Source organism: Nymphaea colorata, chromosome 10, assembly GCF_008831285.2.
Source record: "Nymphaea colorata isolate Beijing-Zhang1983 chromosome 10, ASM883128v2, whole genome shotgun sequence".
Classification (NCBI taxonomy): Eukaryota; Viridiplantae; Streptophyta; class Magnoliopsida; order Nymphaeales; family Nymphaeaceae; genus Nymphaea; species Nymphaea colorata.
In genome coordinates this window covers 1,515,285-1,538,782 of record NC_045147.1, presented here as the reverse complement: position 1 = coordinate 1,538,782, position 23,498 = coordinate 1,515,285, and positions in this window count along the sequence as shown.

Below are 23,498 nucleotides of genomic sequence, written 5' to 3'. Positions count from 1 at the left end.
TGAATTTAACCAATGACATGAATCCCAATGTAGGATTACGAGTCCAAACTATGTCCAAATTAGGATTTGACATCCAAATCCAATTACAAAATTCATTTGACATCCAAATCTAATTACAAATGTCAGCTGACATCCAAATTCAATTACAAATGTCCTTTGACATCTAAATCCAATTGTAAAATTCATTTGAAATCCAAATCCAATTGCAAAATTCAAATTCTGACTTAAATCTGAAAATTGGATCTAATTCAGTCTAGAATGCTACGTAGGACCCACGTGTGGGCCCCACTAGTCCGTGTGATCAAGAGGCCCCCAAGAGGTCGCGCACCCCACTTTTTCAAAAATATTTTCTCTCAATTAAATAAAAAAAAAACATTATAAGGAGAAATGAATAATATCATAACTAGAAACCTAGGAAAAGAGAGACATTTGAGCCCCTCTCTCTTCCTTAACTAGGTCCTCTTTGAAGAGGGGTCAATCTCCAAAAAGCAATAACTAGCCTAGTCAAACCCAAATAATTCAAGTAGGTTTGACCCTAGTGCAAGAACAAAAGGAATTTCATCTACGAAGATTTCTATGAAAGTTTTGAAAATGACAAGCATATAAAAAACTTGCCTAAAAAAATTATCAAATTTGATGGCCATGAAGACCCAAAGGCACATTTGGCAATGTTCTTTGCAGAATACTATAAATTTTGCCACAATCATAGAGCTATCTATCCATCATAGAGCTCGTTTTCGATGTTTTCCAAGGAGCTTGGAAGCAATTGTAACACAGTGGTACTAGGAGCATATCAATCCGGTTGAATTGAAAAATTTTGACAAACTAATCAACCTTTTCATTGAAAGGTTCATCCAATGTCAAAATTGCACCAACAAACACCACACTATGTTATTTGAAACAAAGGACAGGTGAGAAGGTTAGGGACTTTATTCAAAGATAGAAGTCTTCTTGCAACAAGATGAAGGACCCAATCTCCCAATCCCATGCATTGGGATTGATCATCAATAATTTAACACAACCATTGAGGAGCCTCATTTCTAATGCTCCAATCAAATCTTTCATTGATCTTACCGAAAGAGCAGAATGCATCGAAGCAAGAATCGAAAATGGGGTCTTTGATGCCGTCATCCTGGTCAAGGTTAGGGAAGATACAAACAAGAATAGTAGGGTCAAAATGCTCCGGCCAACATCATAGCTAATGTCGCCACCTCTAAAAAAGAAAGGGTAGACTATCCCAAGAATAAAGGGGCAACAGATAAAGCTAGCAACAGTAGCAGCGACACTAAAACAAACATCTTGGATGGGGATACGATAGAAAATTCATCCCATTACAATAAAGTTATGAAGAAGTCATGCACATGCTAATTGAAAGAGGCACTTTGTTTCTCCTGAAAGTTTCCAAGCCCCCACCGATGACGGGTAAAAACGAAAAGAAATTCTGCAAATTTCATCGTGTCCTGCACGATAGAGAAGATTGCTTTGTACATAAAAAATATTATGCAAGATGCAATTGACAAAGAAATCATCAAAGAGGTCAGTGAACAACAAGACTTCCTCAAAATCCATTTTCCTAAACATGGGAAAGGAATAGTTGCAATAGTCAGGCTTTCAACAAATCATCAAGTTATGGTGGCAAAGAAAAGGTATAAAGCATCCCTAGATATTTGTTTGGGTTACTTTCCAAACATGATAAAGGATCCATCAATGCATAAACCGCACCAGGCAAACAAGACAGTCAAACAGAGATCAATCAAAGGTCATAGATATGAGATCTTGAACTTTTGGAATCCATTTTCAAGGAATTACACCCCTTACCTCAAATAAAGAATGAAGGATTTAGCTCTAACAGGGAAAATGAATTGGCTTTTGGAGTATATGAAAATGGTCCATTCATATTTTCTGATAAAGATCTACCAATTGGAGGTGCATCGCATAATGATGTCTTGCACATAGTGGTAGAAACAATGGGCACCAGAGTCTCCCATGTTTTAATCGATGGAGGAGCAAGCCTGAACATCTGTCTACAACAAATAGCTTGCGAAATAGGCATAAAGCAAGCTGACTATACCTTGTCATCAATTTTCATCCATGGATATGACGGAACATGACAACCTTGCATAGGATGTATATGTCTGGATCGGAATATCTATGATACGTATGATCGGATTTTATTTCATGTGGTGGATATAGAACCTTCATTCAACCTATTGCTTGGCAGACCATGGATCCATGCTACCAATGCAGTTCCCTCCACTATACATCAGTGTGTCAAATGGACTCACAACAGGAATACTATAACCATCTATGTAGAGGACAGGCAAAATCATCTTGTGCATCCAATGATTCCGGTACCAACGTATACAATCGAGGTACCTAGTATTCAAGTTTGTAAAAAACAAGAAATATCTTAAAGTCTCAGCAAATTGGCTATTCAGAAGCCAAAGAAATAAATATGGGTGAAAAAAGATACCAAGCTTGAAACAAGTTACAAAAGTCATCCATTGTTCAAAATTTTCTGCCAAAATGAGAAAGGATTGGACCTGCTCATGCACCATGGCTACCAACCATTCACTGGCATTAGCAAACATGAAAATGGAATCTTTGAGCCAATTATCTTGTTAGGACAACGAGGTACCTAGGCCCTGGGATGCCAAAGTTATGAAAAAGTGGATGTCGAGGAAGAATTCAAGCTAGTACCTTTTGTCAAGAGCAACATCATAGGCGGATGTTCACCATCAATATGAATCAACAAATCAGCTATCATTTTGTCATCTAGTCATCGTTTTGTCATTTTGTCGTCATTGTACTCAAATAGGCCAAGTGTCTTTTCTTGTAATACCTTCAAATATGCAATGACATATACAATTTACTTCGATGTAAAATGTCTCAAATTTCATCTAACCTCTTTATAATCTTTAAGGTGACACCTGAGGATCGAATATCAAAATCCTTTAGGGAGGTAAATCGAGAACTCACCGAAGCCGAATGTCAAGAGTTCATCCAAATAAGAAAACAAGATTAACCATCACCTTTAATTAATGATCCGATTGAGGAAATTAACATTGGCACGAAAGTTAATCCAAAGATTTTACAAATCGGAACAAGTCTCTCAGTAAAGAAAGAAAAGAGTTGAGACTTCCTCAAAGATCATTAAGAACCTTTCGCATGGACTTATAAGGATATGCCAAGACTCCATACAAAATTAGTAGAGCATCGACTACCATTGAAACCAGAATGCAAGCCAATCAAACAAAAATTGAGAAAACTAGACCCTCGTCTTGAGGGGTAGGTTAAGGAAGGTCTAGAAAACTGACTAAAGTCATGGTTCATCCGAACAATTGACTATCCTGAACGGTTAGCAAAGATCATAGTAGTCCCAAAGAAAAATGGCAAAATTAGACTCTATATCGATTTCAGATATTTGAATAAAGCTACACCAAAGGACGACTATCCACTTCCAAACATCGACTTATTGGTAGACAGTACCATAGGCCATGCTATGTCTTCCTTTATGGATTGATATTCTGGCTATAACCAAATTAAGCTTACTGCTCAAGATCAAGCCAAAACATCATTTACAACCCCATGGGGCACCTTCTGCTATACCGAAATGCTATTTGGTCTGAAAAATGCTGGAGCAATATCAAAGGACTATGGTAGCTATTTTTCATTATCAAATGCATCAAATTATGGATGTCTATGTGGATGATCTACTAATTAAGTAAAAAACAAGGGAAATTCACATCAGCATTCTCTCTCAAGTTTTTGATAGACTCTTAAAATATAAGCTTAGATTGAATTCACAAAAATGTGTATTTGGTGTGGAATCTGGTGAGTTTTGGGGATTTATGGTGAGCAAAAAGAAAATTGAGATGGATCCCTCCAAAACAAAGGCGATCATTGAGATGTCACTGCCAACAAATCCTAAGGAGCTATACAGCTTGCAAAGTAGAATTCAGTCAATCAGAAGGTTTATGTCTAATCTTGCCATGAGATGTGAACCCTTCAACCATTTACTGCAAAAAGGAGTCAAGTTTGAATGGGGACATGAATGTCAGGCCTCATTTGAAAAGATAAAGAAGTACCTCCTTGCCCACCGACTTTAAAACCCCCAATTTTTGGGAGACCTTTACTGTTGTACATCACAGTTAACAATTCGGCATATAGTAGACTTTTGGCTCAATATGAAGAATGATGTCGAATAGAACATGCCATTTGTTACATCAGTAAGACATTTGTGCAGTATGAAAAGAACTACTCGCACATGGGAAAAACTTGCTTAGCCTTGGTATGGATGTGTCAAAAATTAAGGCATTATTTATTGGCATGCGAAGTTAAAATTTTATCCAAACTTAATCCACTCAAATATATCCTTGAACAACCATTTTTGAATGGAATGATAGCAAAACGGTAAGCTCTGCTGATGCAATATGATTTGGAATATGTGTCACAGAAGTCAACCAAAGGTCAAGCCATTGCAGATCAATTCACATATTTCCCTCAATCTGAGGATATTAAAACAAATGATGATTTTTCGGATGAGCAAATCCTAACGACCGAACCAGAGCCGATATGGGAGATGCATTTCGATGTATCTAAAAACGCAACAGGGGCAGGCATTGGGATACTTTTCATTACACCAGAAAGGGAAATGATTCCTTACTCCCTCAAATTAAATTTTTCTTGCACGCATTATATGGTAGAATACGAGGCCTTAATACAAGGACTCAAAATGCTTCTCAAATTTAAAGTGCAAAAAAGTTCACATTTTTGGAGATTCTCTTATAGTTGTCAGTCAGGTCAATGGAGATTGGCAAGTCAAAGATCAGAAATTGATCCCATATCAAGAATTAGCAACTTTCTCTTACAAGTCAAAAGAGAATTTAAACCGATTGCAGATGGTTTAGCTAGTTTAGGTTCTACCATCACCATCAAACCTAGCGAATCTATCAGATCTTTTGAAGTCGAAAGACTCGGACAACCATCTTTTGTCGTACCAGAACAAGTATTACAAGCAAAAAGCATAGAAACACCATGGTATCAGAACATCAAAGATTTTCTCTGGACATGAACACTTCCAACTGAAATATCTCGAAAGGAGGAAAGGGCCGTGAGACACATGTCATCAAGATATTTCATTTTAGCTAACATTTTATATAAAAGAGGATTTAGTACAGAATATGCTAGGTGTCTCGATGCAAATGAGACACTAGAAGTTATTCAATAAGCAAATGAAAGAATTTGTGGGGGACATGTAGGGTATCAAACACTTGTCAACGAATAGATAATCAGAGCAGGGTACTATTGGCCCACAATGCAGAAATACTGTCACCAATTTGTCAAAAAGTGCATCAAATGTCAGTTGCATGCACCATCAATTCATGCTCCAGCAACATACCTTCATTCAGTCAACTCACCTTGGCCGTTCTCAATATGGGTCTTCGACATGGTCGGTCAAATCAATCCACCTGCTTCAAATGGACACATGTATTTTCCTGTAGTTACAGATTACTTCACCAAATGGGTAGAAGCAATCACTTTAAAAACAGCCGAAGGACGACATGTAGTGTCTTTCATTCACAAAAACCTTTTGTGTAGATTCGACATCCCGCACGATATTGTTTCTGACAATGGTACTCATTTTAAAAATGAGAAGGTGCACAATCTCTATCACAAACACAAAATACATCACTTCTCTGCCCTATATTACCCTCAAGGTAATGGTCAGGAAGAAGCAACCAACAAGATTTTGATTCTTGTCTTAGAAATCACTGTTGAAACAGGCCGAGATTGGCATGAGAAAAAGCACAATGCACTTTGGGTGTATCGAACCATAATTCGAACACCCACCAATGCTAAACGAGCAAAATTAGTATATGGAACAGAAAATGTCCTTCCATTACATGTCCAAAAACCAGTAATGAAATTTGTTGTGCTCATTGAACTACGAATTAGCAAGTACCAAAAAAAGAGACTTGCTCAATTAGACCTCTTTGACAAGAAAATGCTACAAGCAGCAGAGCATGCTGAAGTCTACCGCAAGAGTGTCACCCGACATTATGTCAAATCAGTCATTGAAAGAAAATTCTAGGTAAATGATCTTGTATTAACATCTATAGTTCCACTCAGGAGTAGGCCCAAAGGAAAATGGGCACCGAACTGGGAAGGACCATATGTCGTCAAAGAGGTTCTACCTCACAATTCTTGTCAACTGATTGACACCGATGGGGTCGAAATCCCTGATCCAATTAATGCTTTGCATCTCAAGAATTTCTATACTTGAATTTGTAATTCAAAAATTTCGAAACAATTGTGCTTTGATAAGTATATTCTTAGCAATTTTCACATCAATTAAGGGGCATAGTATCCCGTAGACAAAGTTTCGAAAATGCATCGAAATTTCTAAAATTTTCAAACTCAACCCATGTCCTGAGGACAACTGCAAGGGCATTAACTTGAACTATATAAGAAATTTCAATGAAATGGAGGGATTAATGTACAGAAATTAATGTTGGGGTCGACAATTGAGCAGTTGTAATGGTCTAGCATGAGACGCCATAAGAAAAAGCCCTTGTGACCCAAAAGACCTTGGCAAGATGCTAGAAAAGGCTATCAAACAAAATAAGTTGAGCGATGAGCTCGGGGTGAGTGTAGTTGTTTCTCTGGTTCAAAGCTCTATAGGTGCAAGTGGGCATATGACCTACGCTTACACTGTGAAGATAAAGAGCAATCAATGAACATTTTGCTTATATTAAGTCTCTTAAAGCTTTCTGAATTCGAGTAAGTAAATTTGAGGAGTGTTTTACACTTGGTACCCTAAGGCCAACTGGTATGGGAGTTACTGGCCCAAAGCTCGCTATAAGGGTTCAGAAGAAAGTCTGATAGACTTGATATTGTATAAAGCAAACTACACAAAACCACCAAAACAGTGGAACTCTATAGTAGCTTTTGGGGTGGTGAGGAATTTCCCCCAAGAGTGAAGAGTGGCTCAAAAAGAAAATCAAAATTCAAAAGCTAAAGCCAATAGGTGAAAGACTAAGTAAAAATGAAGAAAAAGTGCTTGCCAATAGTCTAGAAGGTGTCGAGGGCTAAGTTCTCCAAGCATCAAATGAAAAAACTTTCACAATTGTAAAATTTTCCAACCAACATTAATTCCTCTACAAAGTCTCCAGTGAGATAGAGGAATATCTTCTTATTTCAGGTCTATGCCTAATATTTTCCCTCGAGTGAGGATCGTTCAGCATCATTTGAAAAATGGATTTTCCAAATAATTTGCAAAGATTTGGTGTGTAAATCTTTGCTATTAAGCAAATTCTTTAACTTGCTTAACAGCAAAGAGGGGCATTTGTTATCACCCTAAATTTTTTCACATCAAAATTGAAGCAATGTCAAAATTTTACAAAAGAATTGTGTAAAATGCAATTGCAAAGCCAATTTCGAATCTAATGAACAATTTAGATTCAAATCATGAATTTAACCCGTAACACAAATCCCAATGCAATTTGACATCAAAATCCAGTAACAAAATTCATTTGACATCCAAATCCAATTACAAATGTCATTTGAAATTCAAATCTAATTACAAATGTCATTTGACATCCAAATCCAATTGCAAAATTCATTTGAAATTCAAATCCAGTTGCAAAATTCAAAGTCTCACTTAAATCTGAGAATTGGATCTAATTCAGTCTAGAATGCTACATGGAACCCACGTGTGGGCCCCACCTAGCCTGTGTGGTCAAGAGCCCCCCAAGAGGTCAGCACCTCACTTTTTCAAAAATATTTTTTTTCAATTAAGTGAAAAAAAATATATTTTAAGGAGAAATGATTGATATCATAGCTAGAAACCGAAGAAAAGAGAGACATTTATGTCTCTCTTTTTTCTAAAAAATAATAACTAGGCTGGTTAAACTCACTTAATTTAAGTAGGTTTGTCCCTAGTGCACCCAATTATGGCACCAATTTCAAGTATGCTCAGTCAACATGAGCTCAGCTTGGCCAAAAGGTAGGTCTCTCTCACGAACCAATTAGTGAACAAAAATAGACCTTGACCAAATATTGTCCACTTTGACTAGCCTCAGTCGAAGTACAATTCAGCTCAATTAAGAGTTTTCTTAGCTCAAATTTATCAAATTATTTCAAACAAAGTCAAACTACTTGCAAATGAACTTTGACTTTTGTCAATTGGTAAAATTGATCAATATTGACAATTTTGCCCTTTTGTGAGCAAATTGATATTATAAAACTTAAATTGAGATTTTATGAAAGTAAATATGCATTTGGATTTGTCAAATGTATAAATCAAATATCAAATTAAAATTCAAAATTTAAATCCAAAGTTTCATTCAACTGAAATCCATCTTCAATCAAATCTTGGATGAAAATACCTTTGAACCAAATTTGATAAAATTTTCAAATTTTATTCAAAATTTAATTAAATTGTCATAATTCAACAATATTTAGAGCTTAGTAACTAGGTTTTAACCTAACAAGCTCAATTTCAAACAAAGAAAAAAATAAATAAAACAAACTAAGACAAAACCCTACGCAAGGGCATTTTCGTCTAAAATTTTGGTCAAAGTTGGTCAGCTAGGTCTAAATTAAGGTTGACCACACTTAGCCCAGCCCATCTAGTTCATGTAAATGGGATAAGAATGATTAATTAGAGCCATTAAAAACTCATTTAATCCATTTTTCAACTCCCTAAGCCTTGATTAATCTTCCAAGGCAAATTAAAGGTGGTTGAACCCTTCTTCTCCTCTATATAAACTCTCCATTGGCAACCAAGGTTGGGGGGGGGGGCGACGAATTTTTGAGTATTGCATCAAGTTTCTGCAGCTAATGAGCTAAAAGGGAGAAGTCAAGGATGAGAAGAAAAATTCGTCCAAGCCCCCTTTCCCCTTTCTCCCATTTTCTTCTTCATTTTCCTCTATTCTCTCCATTGACTTTGCTAAATTATTTCTTTTTCAGTGAACCCTTACTTTGGACTTTCGTGGTGAGAAGCTCTCTTGTCCACTGCAAATTCCAGTAAGCAAGCTATTTTTTTTCTAGCTTTGCTAAGCTCGAATCTAAGCTTGGATTCTTGCTTAGGATTGCTTGATTTAGATAACAAGTGATTTTAACTCATTTCTCAAAACTGACCGCGAGGTAGGTGATTTTAACTCATTTCTCATCTATTTTAGCTTCTTGTTAGTTCATTTTAATTTCAGCAATTCATGGGAGGGGTTTATTTTTATTTGTTTCATGGCTGGGAATGATGTCCAGCTATGGGAAACCTAGGATTAAATTTGCACGTTAATGCATAATGCATGCATGAGTAGGTTTTTCTAAAAGATGAACCCATGAATCAAATTTTGAAAAGGGCCCCAAGGCCACATTCCTTTCAAAAGAACCAGCTTAAAAACCATTTTGAACTTTCCACCATGAGAGAATCCCACATTGAGAGAGTGATTTTGATACAATATAAATGACAAAAAAGTCTGTTAAGAATAGATGCATTCTTATGAATATAATTTACCTTTGCATGACGAAACTAAGAACGTACTAGCTTGATCATTCATTCATCTCTTTCTATTTAAAGTTATTTTGTTTCATGTTTTTTCAATTGATCAAGGGTAGTAGGGTTGATTAGAAACAAGTTTTCAATCTTCCTACGTAAAAGAACCCAGCCATGAATCATATAATTCATGAGTTATGTGGTCCCTTAATAAAATTTCAATTTGAAGAGTAGTTTCTGAATTCATTCGCAAATTTTCGAACTTACATGTGATTGCTTGAGTCTCAAGAACGACATAAGATCATACTTCAAAAGCCCTAATCTTTATGTCCCTTAAAGAACAAGATCAAAACTGTTTTGATAGTTTAAGAAATGATTGGATCTTCTAAGACAAGAATCTGAAATTTTGTTTGATTTTGAGAAGAAAGAAAGGTTCTTAGAACTCCATGACATGAATGGGAACATATGGCACACGATTTTTGCCAACTTGGATGTTTAGTTCATATGGAGTAAAACTGAATTTCATCATTTTTCAAGTGTCAAACACTCTTAAAATTAATATTTTAATTTTAATCCATTTAAATCAGAATAAAATCTGATTTTTATGACAATTTTGAGGAAAAAGGATGATATCCACGTTCCTTTATATTTTTAAAGTTTGATTTCATCCTCATTTGGCTAATTCTTAATTGTTTTGAGTTTATCATCTATGACTCATGCTTGTGGACTGCATCTCTAATTCATGTCCTTAATAAATGATGAGCACATTTAGAGAAAGTCTTATATTTTAATTAAATTCAATCTCCATGCATAGATTGTATGACGTGTGATTGCAATGAATGCACTTTGAGGGATTATGATAGAGTAAAAAATGTATGTTTCATATGAATGAATCTTGAGAGATTATGAGAGAGAAGAATGACTGTTTCATATAGTCTCTCTTTTCATTTCATGCATTTACTTTCACTCAAAATCAATAGCACCACATGCACATTCTCAAGAAATTAAGTGATTCAAATTTGAGTTGCAAAAAGTGATCAAATCATATTGCAACAAGAATTTGTAAATTTCACTTGACATCTCAAGAAAACATAAGCAATGCATTCATAATCTTGGTCAAAATATGTTTAGAAAACAACACGTTTTTTTAATAATTTGGAACCTTTGCTTCATCAAAAGAATGAACTCTACCTAACCAAATCATACGATTTGGCAAAAGAAAAATTCAAAATTAATTTTGTTTGCTAAGGAAACTTAGCTATTTTTCAAAAAATTGATCATAAGACGATCATAACTCATGAATCATCTTGAGTTCACAACAAAAAAACTCAATTTCAATCTTCAAAAGGACAAAAACAAAGGTTTTTAAATCAACTTGAAAACTCTCCAATCTTCAAATAACTTATCAAAAGAATTCATTTTCAAAACAAGGTCAAATCATTTATTTGACATGAACTTCGGTTCTTGAATCCAAATTCTCAATGCACAAGCATATAGGATTTGCATCAATAACTCGTACATGATCCAAATGATCCTTAGCCCTTAGTCCAATTACTGTTAAAGGCGGCAGGAACAGTTGGACCTCGTACCGACGGGCGGACCCCTTTCTCTTAAAAATTATTCCTCAAAACCCTAATTTAAAATGAATTTTTGTTGATTTGCATTTGACACTCCCGACCAAGGGGTCGGGTGCAAACACACTCCTTGGAATAGAATCTTAGATGTCAACATGGGTGTATGAGATGGTTTAATTGTCGTCATGCTAGATTTTTGAAGAATGTCTATTGCATACTTATGTCATGTAAAGGAGTCCTCCTGAAGTATACTTTGGTTTGGTTCCTAGGAAATAGCTCAAACGTCCTAGACTTTTAGAGAAAATTTGGTCCTATTTGTGACACAATGGAGGAAACAAATGCCTTTGTTGTTTTTTGAAATCAAAATATCATCTTCATATGCTAAAACAAACAAAAATTAGACCTTTTGCACATAAATAATGATGTATTCATATAAGATGAAGAAAAGCCAAGTGTTTGACAGGTGCAACGAAGTTTTTGATACCAAGCTCATTGAGCATGTTTGAGCCCACAAATAGCTTTATGGAATTTGCAAACTCAAAATAAATCTTTTTAAATCTGGGTGGCTAAGACATATAAACTTCCTATCGTAATTCCTCATTCAAGGTGTTATGAACACCATGTTGCTTTGTAGAAGAACAGCTTAAGCTGATTTCCAATCCAAATGGTTGCAGGCTTGATGACAGAACTAAATGGTTTGAAATAATATAATCCTTCCTCTTGAGTGAACCTTGCACTATAAAATAAGCTTTGCAATGCCTTAGAGTCTGCCTTCCGTTTGATCTTGTAGATCCCAATGATATTGTTGCCTGAAGGTTTGGGAACCATAGTCCAAGTATTGTTTCTTACTAGGGAATCATATTCTAATTGCATAGCTTTGATCCATTTATGGCCACATTTGACTTTTTATATGTGGAAGGTTTTTTTAAAGCTTAGTCTCTCAAAAATTAAGGCAAGAGAAAGAGGGTAAGTAGTTTATTGATAAACTTTAGCTACACAGGTCTCATTTATAGATCTTATCACTATAGGTGTGCCTGGATTGGTGTTGGTTGGTCTAGAACCATCTCATGTGTCTGGAAAACGTCTTCAACTTACTTCAAGACTTGGTTTAGATCTAGATGTTTGAGTCTTTGGACTAAATGAGAACAATAGTATATGTGTCTCAATGGTATAGGCAACTCTTCTTATTAATTGATGCGGGAATGGGAATAAAAGAGATAGGTATTGCTGGTCTAGGTGTTCCAACTTTAGAAATTACTTTCTCTTTATTTGAAAAGGAAAACTAGATTCATCAAAAACCAGATTTTGAGAACATAAAATTTTCTTGGTTTTCATATTGATGCAGTAAAAACCTTTGTGACACTCATTGTATCCAAGAAAACATGTATGTCAGATTTGAAATCTAGCTTGTATGTATATATTATTTTAAGTATGGAAAGCACATGCACCGAAAAACATTGATATCTCTAAAGTTTGGTGCCTCATTGAAAAACCGTTGAAATGTACTCTTTTGAATGGTGAACTGGGAGGAAAAGCAGTTAATAAGGAAAGCAACAGTTGCTAATGCGTAAGTCCAACATTATTGAGGTATAGAAACATGGGTCATCAAGCATAGGCTTGTCTCAACTGCATGGCAATGTTTCTGTTCTAAAGCTCCACTTTGCTCATGGGTAAGCGGCATATATGTAATGATAAATACCATTAGCATCAACAAAAGTTCTTAAACCAACATCTTCACCTCCACCATCAATTTGTGGGGCTTTAATCTTCATTCAAATTGATTCTCTACTTTTGCTTTCTATAACTGAAAAACTTCATCAACTTTATCAACAAGAAATAAATTCATGTCAGCTTAGAATATGCATCAATGAATGCACATGACATCTACGCTTAATAGTACTTAAAATGAGAAAAAGAATCCAAAAATCAGAGAATATTAAATCAATTTGTGTAAAAATCCTATGTTGTCAGTGCGAGAAAGGAAGAGAATGAGACTAGAACCATCTCTAATTCCATGAAAGATAGACACCTTGTGGCTGGAAATTAATATTTCAAGAGCTTAAATTTTAGAGTTTTAAGCTAAATTTTACGAAAGTATGGTCTGATCATAAGGGAAATTGCTTGAATAAGGATGGTTTTCTTTGTATTAGAAATCCTAAGTAAGAGTCCAATAAAGTACCCTAGTTTAGTGTTATCACTCCAAATTTTTTTGAAAAAGACTATTTTATTTTGACCCAAACGAAATTCTCAGTTATTTGGATTTAAATTTTTAGACCCTAAGCCAAATCTTAGACTCAAAACAAGTTCATGACTATTCGATCCAAAGTGAATATCTAAACTCTTGTCTAAGCCCAAACACAAAATTCAAAGTCAAAACACAACTTTAAACGTGACATTCAAATCCGAAATCCAACTCTTACATCCGAATTAAATCCAAAACCCAAAATTAGATCCAAATCAAAAATTTCAAACTCAAAATACAAACTGAGATCAAAACAACAAAATTTGATAATATTGAGCACCGCACGCTCGTGCAAAGACATTCCCTTTGTTTGATGTTTTGTTCTCACGCCAAGATATGCTTTTGAGCTCAAATCACTCACTAGAATACGTCGGCGACAAATTGAATCAAATCCGGATTTAAAATGAGCCCTGAGTCACTCAAAACAGAGTCACCCCCCATTTGTAATAAAAATCACTTTTTTACACATTTTAAATAAAAAAATGGTTTTATGCTTCTTATATAAACAGCCTTCTTAAATAAAAAAAAGGCACCAAACAGGGCCTGCTCCATGCTAAAACTGCTCCCCATTTTGGCCCTGTTGGTGGGCAATAGCACTGCCCACACCCCGAAAGTGTATTTGCAGGGCTAATGTCCAATCCCACTTGGTCAAAACCTCTTTAGAAAAAATAAAAATTATCCAAAAATACTTAGAATTCGCATAATAATCTTGTTAAAGTAAAAAACAAAAAAACAAATTTTGAGTTTTGGATCCAAAACTCTCTATAAATACCCCCACAATTATCTCTTTTGCGTATGAGCTAACCCTTGGGGAACCTCTAGTACTTTCTCACTTAAAAATTTAGAGTTTTCCTTAGCTCTCTTTTCATTTCTTTCTTCTTCTCTTCTTCTTCTTCTCCAACCTTGGCAGCAAGCTCCTCTAAGTTCTAATTCTTCAAGGGAGCACAAGATGATCTCTTGAATGAATAACTTCATCATCTTGAAGCTTCACCCAAGGCAACATTAGGACCATATAAAGAAGGAGATCTATTCATAAAATCATCTATATTAGAGGTATGTAGTCATTCTCTTGCTTTCATTTTTATTTTCATTTTCTCTTGCCACCTCCCCATGAACATGCAAGAAAGCTCTAAAGGTTTCCTATCCAGAGTTGAAAACTACTTTTGAGTGTATCGAATGTATGATCAAGGAGAAATAAATTTTATTTCTTCATTTATTTCTAAAAATATGTTTGTTTTATTTTTTATTCATCATTTATACTTGAGATGATATCCATGTGTGATAGGTTAATTTCTTTTAATTAATGAGCAAATGCACAAAAAAAAATGAGGTTTTGGTTTGGGATTTTTCTTCATTAGTATTTTAATTTTGAGGTTGAGATTTGTCCAACTTGGAAAAGCCCTTCACGGATATATATATATGTTAAAATGCATCTTCATGTCATTATTCACGCTTAGTTTCTCTTTTAATCACTTGATTAAGAACCTCAATGAGTACTTTATTACATTGCTTGATTTTCTTCCATACCCAATGGTGGGATAAATATGTTTTCTTGTAACAAAAATGAAATAAATATGATTTTATATTCATGTATAAAATATTTAGAATCATGTTTTCCAATAGATTTTCAAAAATAAATACCCTCTCTAATGAGGCCTTGGATATTTAACCTATTTTCTTTCATGAGCCCAAGTTCCTCTTTGGCCTACATAAAAAATCAAAGTCGGATACTTTCAAGTTAATGTCTTGATTTCAACTCTCATGAAGGCAAAATTAGAAAATCTCCAAAATGAAAGACCATTATTTTGGTCGAAAATGTGCCATTTCAATTTTATTTCAAAATTTGGCAAGAATATTGAAATTTGATTAAGGTTGTGGTTTTGACCCAAGATTTTGGAAATTTGCTCGATAATTTGAAATTTTAGATTTGAAATGGCTTGGAAAATTAGAGATTTTGTTGATGGGGATCTAGTTTATTGTTGTGAACTCAAGATCATCTCATGATTTTGGATTGAAATTGAGATCACCTTATGATCAAATTTTTAAGAAAAATGGCTAAGTTGACTTAGTAAATTGACCAAATTTTTGACAAAGTAGCTAAACTTTTTTAGCAATGATTGACTTTAATTTCTTTTTTTTTTTGTCAAATCACGTAATTAGGTTTAAGAGATGTGAACTTGATTTCAAATGAGTTTTCTTTTTAGAAAAGAGTTGAGAGTAAGTAAAACTCACTCTTCTGTTGAAGATTCGAAAATGCTAGAACACATATTGTTTTCAAACGTATTTTGACCAAAATAGGATAGGATGCTATTTATGTTTTCTTCTAAAACTAAGTGAGATTTTCAAGTTTTTGTTACAACATGACTTGGTCACTTTTTGCAACTTGAAATACGATCACCTAAATTATAGAGAAGATGCATGTGGCGCAATTGATGTTGGTGAATGTGAATGATTGAAAGAATAAGAGAAACTATATGAGACATTCAGTTTTCTCTATCGCATAAACTCTTGACATTAATTCAATATAAATATGCATTCTGTAATCTATACACACAAAGAATTGATTTTTAATTGAAATGTAGGACTTTCTCTACATATGATAAACATATTATTAAGCATAAGAGTTAGAGATCAGTCTACAAGCTTCAAACTTGAATTAAAATATCAAAATAATGAAAAATCATATAAATGCAGTTGACATCAATCTTCAAAATGTATGGGAGACGTGGATAACACCCACTTTTGTCTCAAAATAGCCTAAAATCAAGTTTTATAATGATTTATGTAGCTGAAAATATGAAACGTTGATTCTAAGAAAGCTTGTATCCAAGAAAATGATGACAAGTCATTGAAGTTTGCTTAAATTTTCATGGGTTAAACATGTAAATCAACAAGAAGAATGTTCATTTTGAGAACATGCTACCATTCATGTTGGGTTTAAACATGAAGTTTCTAGAAAACTTTCCTTTTCTCAAACTAAATTAGATTTCAAATTTTTTGCTAAAAGATTCATCCATTCCTTGAACAACTTCAGCATGTTTGATATTCTATTTTAGGAGAAATGAAGATTATAATTTGAATATGATTTTAAAGCATTTTGGGATGTTGATTAATCCCATGCAAGATCTAGAAATATATGAATGTAACCAATGACTCCTAAAATATTCTTAGGGTGCCGATTTAAATGAGATTGGAACTTTCTCTAATTCCATGGAAGCTAGCCACTTTGTGGCTGGAAATTAGCATTTAAAGAGCTTAAACATTAAACTTTTAAGCTATATTTTATGAAAGCATGGCCTGATCTTAACCATATACATGCATTTCACACATGTATTGCTGGAATTGAAAAAGTTTTAAGATAAAATATTAAGTGATCTTCTAGTTTTGAACTATAAAGATCAAAATGAAGTTTTTTTTCTTTAAAATCAGTTTGGAAATGTGTTCCAACCTTTAAAAGAGAAAAATAATTTTGAATAAGAGGTTATATGTGCATGCATATATATATATATATATATATATATATGTGTGTGTGTGTGTGTGTGTGTGTGTGTGTGTGTGCGTGTGTGTTGCCTCTCAAAATGAAATATTTGACAAGAGACCACTTACCATATGAACCATGATGATTCATAGTTGGGTTCTTTTATGTAGGAAGATTGGAAACTCATTTATAATCTCCTTTGTCACCCTTAATCAACTAAATCAAGAACGCATGAAACAAAATGGCTCAAAATGGAAGAAAACAAAAGAATACTAAAGCATGTTTGTCTATAATTTCACCATGCAAGGGTGGATCACATTCATAAGAATGTATTTGTCCCTAATTGGCATTTAAATTACATGTATTGCAGCAAATATAGATCACTCTTTCACCGTGGGATTCACTCATGATGGGGAGTTAAAAAATGGTTTATGCTAGCTATTTTTGTAAGGGCGTAACCTTGGGCCCTTTTCAAAACTTAATTCATGGGTTTTCTTTTTAGAAAAACTGATTTATGCATGCATCATGCATTAAAATGTACATTGATCGTAGGTCTCCCTAACTGGACATCATTCCTAGCTATGAATAAGAACAAAAGTGAAACCCTCCCACATAAATTGAATTTGAAAAATAAATATATGTAGAATAAGCTAGAATCACTTACCTTGTGGTTGGCCTTAGTGCTTGAGGCTTCTTTTTGCTTGTTCTCTAGATCAAGCAATCCTAAACAAGAACCCAAGCTTGAATTTGAGCTTAGCAAAGCTAGAAGAAGAGAGTCATTTTGCTAGAAATTGCTAGAATGAAGATGGTTTTTCTTGTAATAGAAATCCTAAGCAAGAGTGCAATGAAGTAACCTAGCTTAGCAAATCTAGAAACAAGGAATGGGAGAGAGGGAGAGAGGGAGCTTGCACAATGACAGCTCCTCCTCTTCTTGGTTTCTTCTTCTTTTTCCTCTTGGCTGCAACTAAGGAGAAGAGAGAGACATGATATGAGAAAAAAAAATGGTTCCCTACTCTTGGCCTTAAGGGGGGGTTTATATAGTGAAAAAAAAAAATCAATGAGAAAGGGGAGGAGGTGGCTGCTTCTAACTCTTTAACTCCCCTTTGGAACATACCCAAGGCTTGGGGAATTTGCCCCTCTTTGAGCTGGTATAGGGTAGGTCCAGCTAGGTGCCAAGCTAGAATTAAAATTGATTTAAATTTTAGAAAATGGGCTGAGGTGGCTACCACCTCAACCAGCCTTTAATTCAACCAATGGCTAAAAACAACTTAAATTTCCATTGGTCTAATCCATGATACATGTATTCATGACTTGACAAAGGGGATTAAATAAGCTTTAATCATCTGTAAATGACCCCAACCATGCACACCAAGCCCACACGCACGAGCTAAGTGTGCTTGGCTAGGTCTGACCAACTGTGGTCAGGACCTAGTTAAGTCTAACTAGGGACCTAATTAAGTCTAACTGGGGTCCTAGTTTGACAAAAAATCTTGATAGAAATAACCTTGACTTGGGTTTTCCTTTTTGAAATCAAGCTTGTTAGGTTCGAACCTAGTGACTAAGCTCTAAATGTTTTAGAATTGTGAAATTTTTGACAATTCAAATAAATTTGAAAAGACTTTGAAAATCCTAACAAAAATGATTTAAAAAAGCCATTTTTCCATAATTCGATTGAAAATGGATTTAATTGAATCAAATTTTGATTTGAAAAGTTGATTTTCAACTTGGTAATTCATTTATGCATTAATGAATTCAAATGTATATTTGACTTTCGTAGAATCTTAATTTGGGTTCTACGAGTTCAATTTTATCATATAAGGATAAAGTTGTTTGAATTTGGTCAAATTTGACCAATTGACCAAAGTCAAGGCTCATTTTGTGAGTTGATATTGGCTTGCTTGAGGTAATTTGATGAATTTGAGCTAAAGAAGCACTTAATTGTGTTTCAATTTTGCTCAATTTTGAATTGTACTTCGCCTAGGTTCAATCAAAGTAGATCTGATCCAATCAAGGTCTATCTTTGTACAGTAGCTGCGTCGTGGGATGGACCTAGCCATTTGACTAGGTTTTGGCTAAGTTAAGCTCATGTTGACTGAGCTTAGTTGAAGTTGGTGCCTCATTTGGGTGCACCTAAGTCAAACATACTTGGATTAAGTAGGTTAGGTGAAGTCATCATGGCTTCCTTGGAACTAAGCCTCTCTCTGTAATTAGAAAGTTCCTTTTTAATTGAGAGAGAAAGAGTTAAATTTCTCTTCTTATTTTCAATGATTATGATTAGTTTTTGTATTTGAATATATATTTTGAAATGAAATGATGTGGGTGGCCTCTTGGGTGGGCCCTTGGTCACGTGAGCTAGTGGGGTGTTAACAACACTCAAACAAGATGTGTGTATTGTGGAGAAAATTATTAATTTTGATTATATTCTAAGGTTGCTGGTGGATTTGTTTAGCTAGCTGTTGACGAGCTTGTCTAGTTTGTAGAGAGCCTTTGGTTGATTGTTGAGGAAATGAATAATTCTGATTGTATTATTTGGTTGTTGGAAAGATATGTTGTGGACAAATCAGGACTTACTAAAGGGCAAGATCAACTTTTACTTGCAGGTAGAAAGAATTGAGCATATTTGAAAATTTTGTTATAATGTGTCTAAGGATATAGTCAATGTAGGCCTCACATGGTTTGTACTGGTTTTGCTGCATAAGCCTACCAACAAGATTAAGAAATACTGTTGGGCTCCCTGTGGAACTGTAGTGAAACTCTCTGCTTTTGGCTTATATTAGGTTTTCTGTTTGATTAAAAGAAATCACTTTATTGGAACTAAGTACATTTTGAATTGGGTAATAAACTTATTTACTAAGATTATCTGTATTTAAATCAAAACAGTTTCATTGAACATATAGTTCTAATTTTTTTCCAGTTAGTGGCCAAGTACAGAAAAGAAAATAAGCTAATGGGTGGGCTTTAGTGGATGGAATAGGCTTCTCCAAGTTAGCAATGGTGGCAACAGCAACAGAAGAAGAAGTTCACTTTGAGCAATAGTTAAAAATACATATATGCTTTTTATTGTCTTTGTATTCAGAATTGCACTAGATTCAATTGAATTGGAGAGTTTCTACCTTACTGAATTATTTTATGATGGAATAAGTTTCTCTCTCCTCTTTCTGTCTCTCTCTCTCTCTTTATATATATGTGTGTGTGTAAACAAATAGTTACATTAAACATGGTTTTTTCCATTGCTATAAGTAAGTAATGGCAATTTTAAGTAATAGCTACATCTAAAATTATGGTTAATGGTCTAAGTAAATCATGGCTGATGGATGCAATGGCCACAATCGAAACCATGGCAAAAAATCAATAGCCACAAGGGCTATTACCACAACCACTTTAGTTAATGGCCACAATGAAAACCATGGCTAATGATCCTTTCTGTTGTAGTGCAAACATCAAAAAGATGTACGAAGGCCAACAATTTAAAAGTGGACTGGTTCCGACAGTACGAAATAATCGAGCTAAAAAGTAATTGTTCCGTTCTAACCCAATATTTAGGATTGACGATCTTAGTGCTTTCAAATTCAATAGTCTTAGATGGACATCAACAAATCCATACAAATAATGGAAACAGGCAATGGCATAAATTGGCTCTCCCATAATCAACAATTTCGTCAACTTTACTTCAAAGAAAATGCTGAAGACTAGTAAGGGCAGAAAGCAAAGGGAAAGAAGCAGTAGCTATCTCACTGATGTGAGCCGAGGAGATCGGCGAAAGAGATGAGTCTGAACCTGTTGAAGATGTCATTGCTCACAAGTTGGCACAACTGCATAGGCACACAGGAAGAACAATTCCGCTTGATCTGAAACAGATCGGAAAAGGTCCAAACCGCAAGGTTGATTCGCTCTGATATTATGTCAAACATTGATTCGCTCTGATATTATGTCAAAGCATCTCACAAGAAGAACATAGGAATTATAGGGGTTCCGCGAATCAACTTCACCTACGTCCTCTGTTAGATCTCTCTCTTACCAATAGCATGGTGAGAGGAGAGTTTCCTTCTTGTTAAAAATTCAGGAATACAAGCAAGTGCGTGAGGTTGTGCTTTCCTCTCTCACACACATTACATTTGTAGTTCATGTTCTCCATTAACAAAGTTCCCTTTCTTTCGTTCTTACTTTTGGTATCTCGCTTACATGTTCATGCCAGCATTGTTGGGGTAAGTTTTGAGTTTCCTTGGTGGACGAGACCCTTTCGTCGAACTTGATAGCTGACCGTTCGAACCATATACTTTGTCAAATCATATGGCATCTGTCACTGACCAGTGGCTCTCTAGCTGCTGCCCGCGGTGCTTTCTGCTGTTAGAGGAAAGCACAGCGGTGACCGCCTTCAGCTTAATAAGTATAAAAAGAGAAACTGCCCTGCCGCTCCTGATCAGTGCCCCTAGGCAAAAAGCTAGAGTTGTGCGCTGCTGATAACCTATGCATAACCATCAGATGTAGCAGTTCCTTCGGCCGCTACCGGTGAGCAACGCTGCCATGTATACACAGCACGGTCAGCGTTATGCGCAAGCCTAAGCTGTGTCCGAGTGAACTTTCATCAGTCAAGCCCACAAAAGCATGACGCCCCTATCCCCGTCCCCTACCCCAACTCTCTCTCTCTCTCTCTCTCTCTCTCTCTCTCTCTATAGTCTGTGCGTTGATGGCATGTCCATCCGCTGTACGTCTGTCTGTTTAGTTCGACTCTTTTTTATTACCATGTCTCTTTTATATATATATATATATACATAAAAACGGAAGAGATATTGATGATTGAGAAATGAGTTAAATTTTTTCTCTCCCCTCCTACCTCTCCCCATCAAAGCCTCTACCTCCACTCTGCTAAGTATATCTTGTCCTCTAGATTTTGTCTGCGCGGGCCTGAGCACGTTGGTAGATAACGATGCAAAATCCTCACTAAATTTTCTCTGATAGAGTACGGCCTCTCGCTATCAGAACACGGTGAGGGAAAGAAAAGAGAGAAGCGACCACGACGAAATTCGGCACACTCCCCAAGAAATCCCTAGCCCTCCTTTCTCTCTCTCTCTCTCCCTCCGGTTGCCCACCTGTTTACTCTACTCTGCCCCTGCTTAACACAAACTCCAATAAGACAAATCTCTCTCTTCTCTCTCTCTCTCTCTCTCTCTCTCTCTCTCTCTCTGCGTCCCGTGTTTACTGTGACGATGAGTGAGAGGGAGAAAAGTCGAAAACAACTGGTTGCCACCGCGTGCTCTGCATCGAATACGTGTGTACTTTGACGCCCTCATCTCTCTTTTCCTCTCTCTCTAAATCTAGTGTATTAACAGACGCCTAAACGATGCAACAGACGCAGCTCGTCACACCGCTTTTTCTTCCTGTATTAAACCCACCTACCTTCACAATTATTTAAGAGACCAGACATGCTCTGCAGATAACCCATCCCCCCTCCCTCCAGAAATAATAATGAGGCTCTCACCAAACCACAATGAATGAATGAATGGAGGAAGCACTCGAAAAAGGACCAAATCTCCTTCCCTTCAGACCAGAGTATCTAAGCTGATTGCTCCCCCTCTCTCTCTCTCTTTTCTTCCACTCCCCATCATAATTGCATACTTGAAACGTCAAAATGACACGAACGAAGCTCAAAAGTTAAGAACAGACAGTTGCTCCTATCGGAGAAATTATGCCATCTACAAGCTAATTACAGCACAATGCTTTTGCAGCTATACAAAAGTGTTCACGTACTGTGAAAGCACGGGACATTGGCAGATGTTTTGCTAAGATTCTGGGGAGAAAAGGACATCTTCAGTAAATATCAAACATAATTTATTGACCTACCGGGCAACCAAGCAGTTGGTGGATTCTGCATATATGGTTTATGACTATATAGCTTTTGAATGCCAAATACGCATCACAGGAAAACCATGTGAAACATCAAAGTTTCATGATTCAAATATCAGGAAAACAAAAGTTCATATCACACTGAATAAATAAAGTATGCAAAAAAAAATTAATCATCTGACTAATTATCATGTCAAGGAACCGATACGAGATTGGCGTGGAAATCATCGAGTAACCTTTTATTAACTCAAATAATTGCTGATATTCGCGTCTTTCATTTACCAGCTTTTCTAAAGAGAGATGGTAGCAGAAATGTTTGCACCATGTTGGCTCCATTGCTCAAACTTTCACAGGCTTTTAACGTTCGATCTGTTGTGGGAGCCCTTTAACTATTTTGCAGTTGGTTGGACGTGTTTGATGGCACGAGACACTGATGCGGCGACGGAACACCCATCTCGTCAAACAAATTCTTCAAGAAACTCTGAGTTCTATTCTCCACCAGACATCCTTTCCCATCACCATTCACTCTTTTCTCTGCATGGGAGTAGCTCCCAGCTGTGCGAGAGATGTTGACAAGAGGAAGCATGTGTAACCTCATTCGGGTCTCGTGAAATTTACAGCTAGGGAGGCGTCAAGCAGCAACAGACCTAGACTCTAACAACGCAACAAAAACCTCGAGCAGATCGCCGACCATCATACCACATTGGGCCAAGACCCTGACACTCCTAAAATAATTCATTGTGCAGAAAAATTATGGAGTCCTTAAGGATAAACGAGCCTTTTCCTTTTTTAGAGAGAGAAAAAGGCACTATTGATTTAAAAAACCTGGAGCCACAAGGGCTCATCTTCATCCAAACCCAA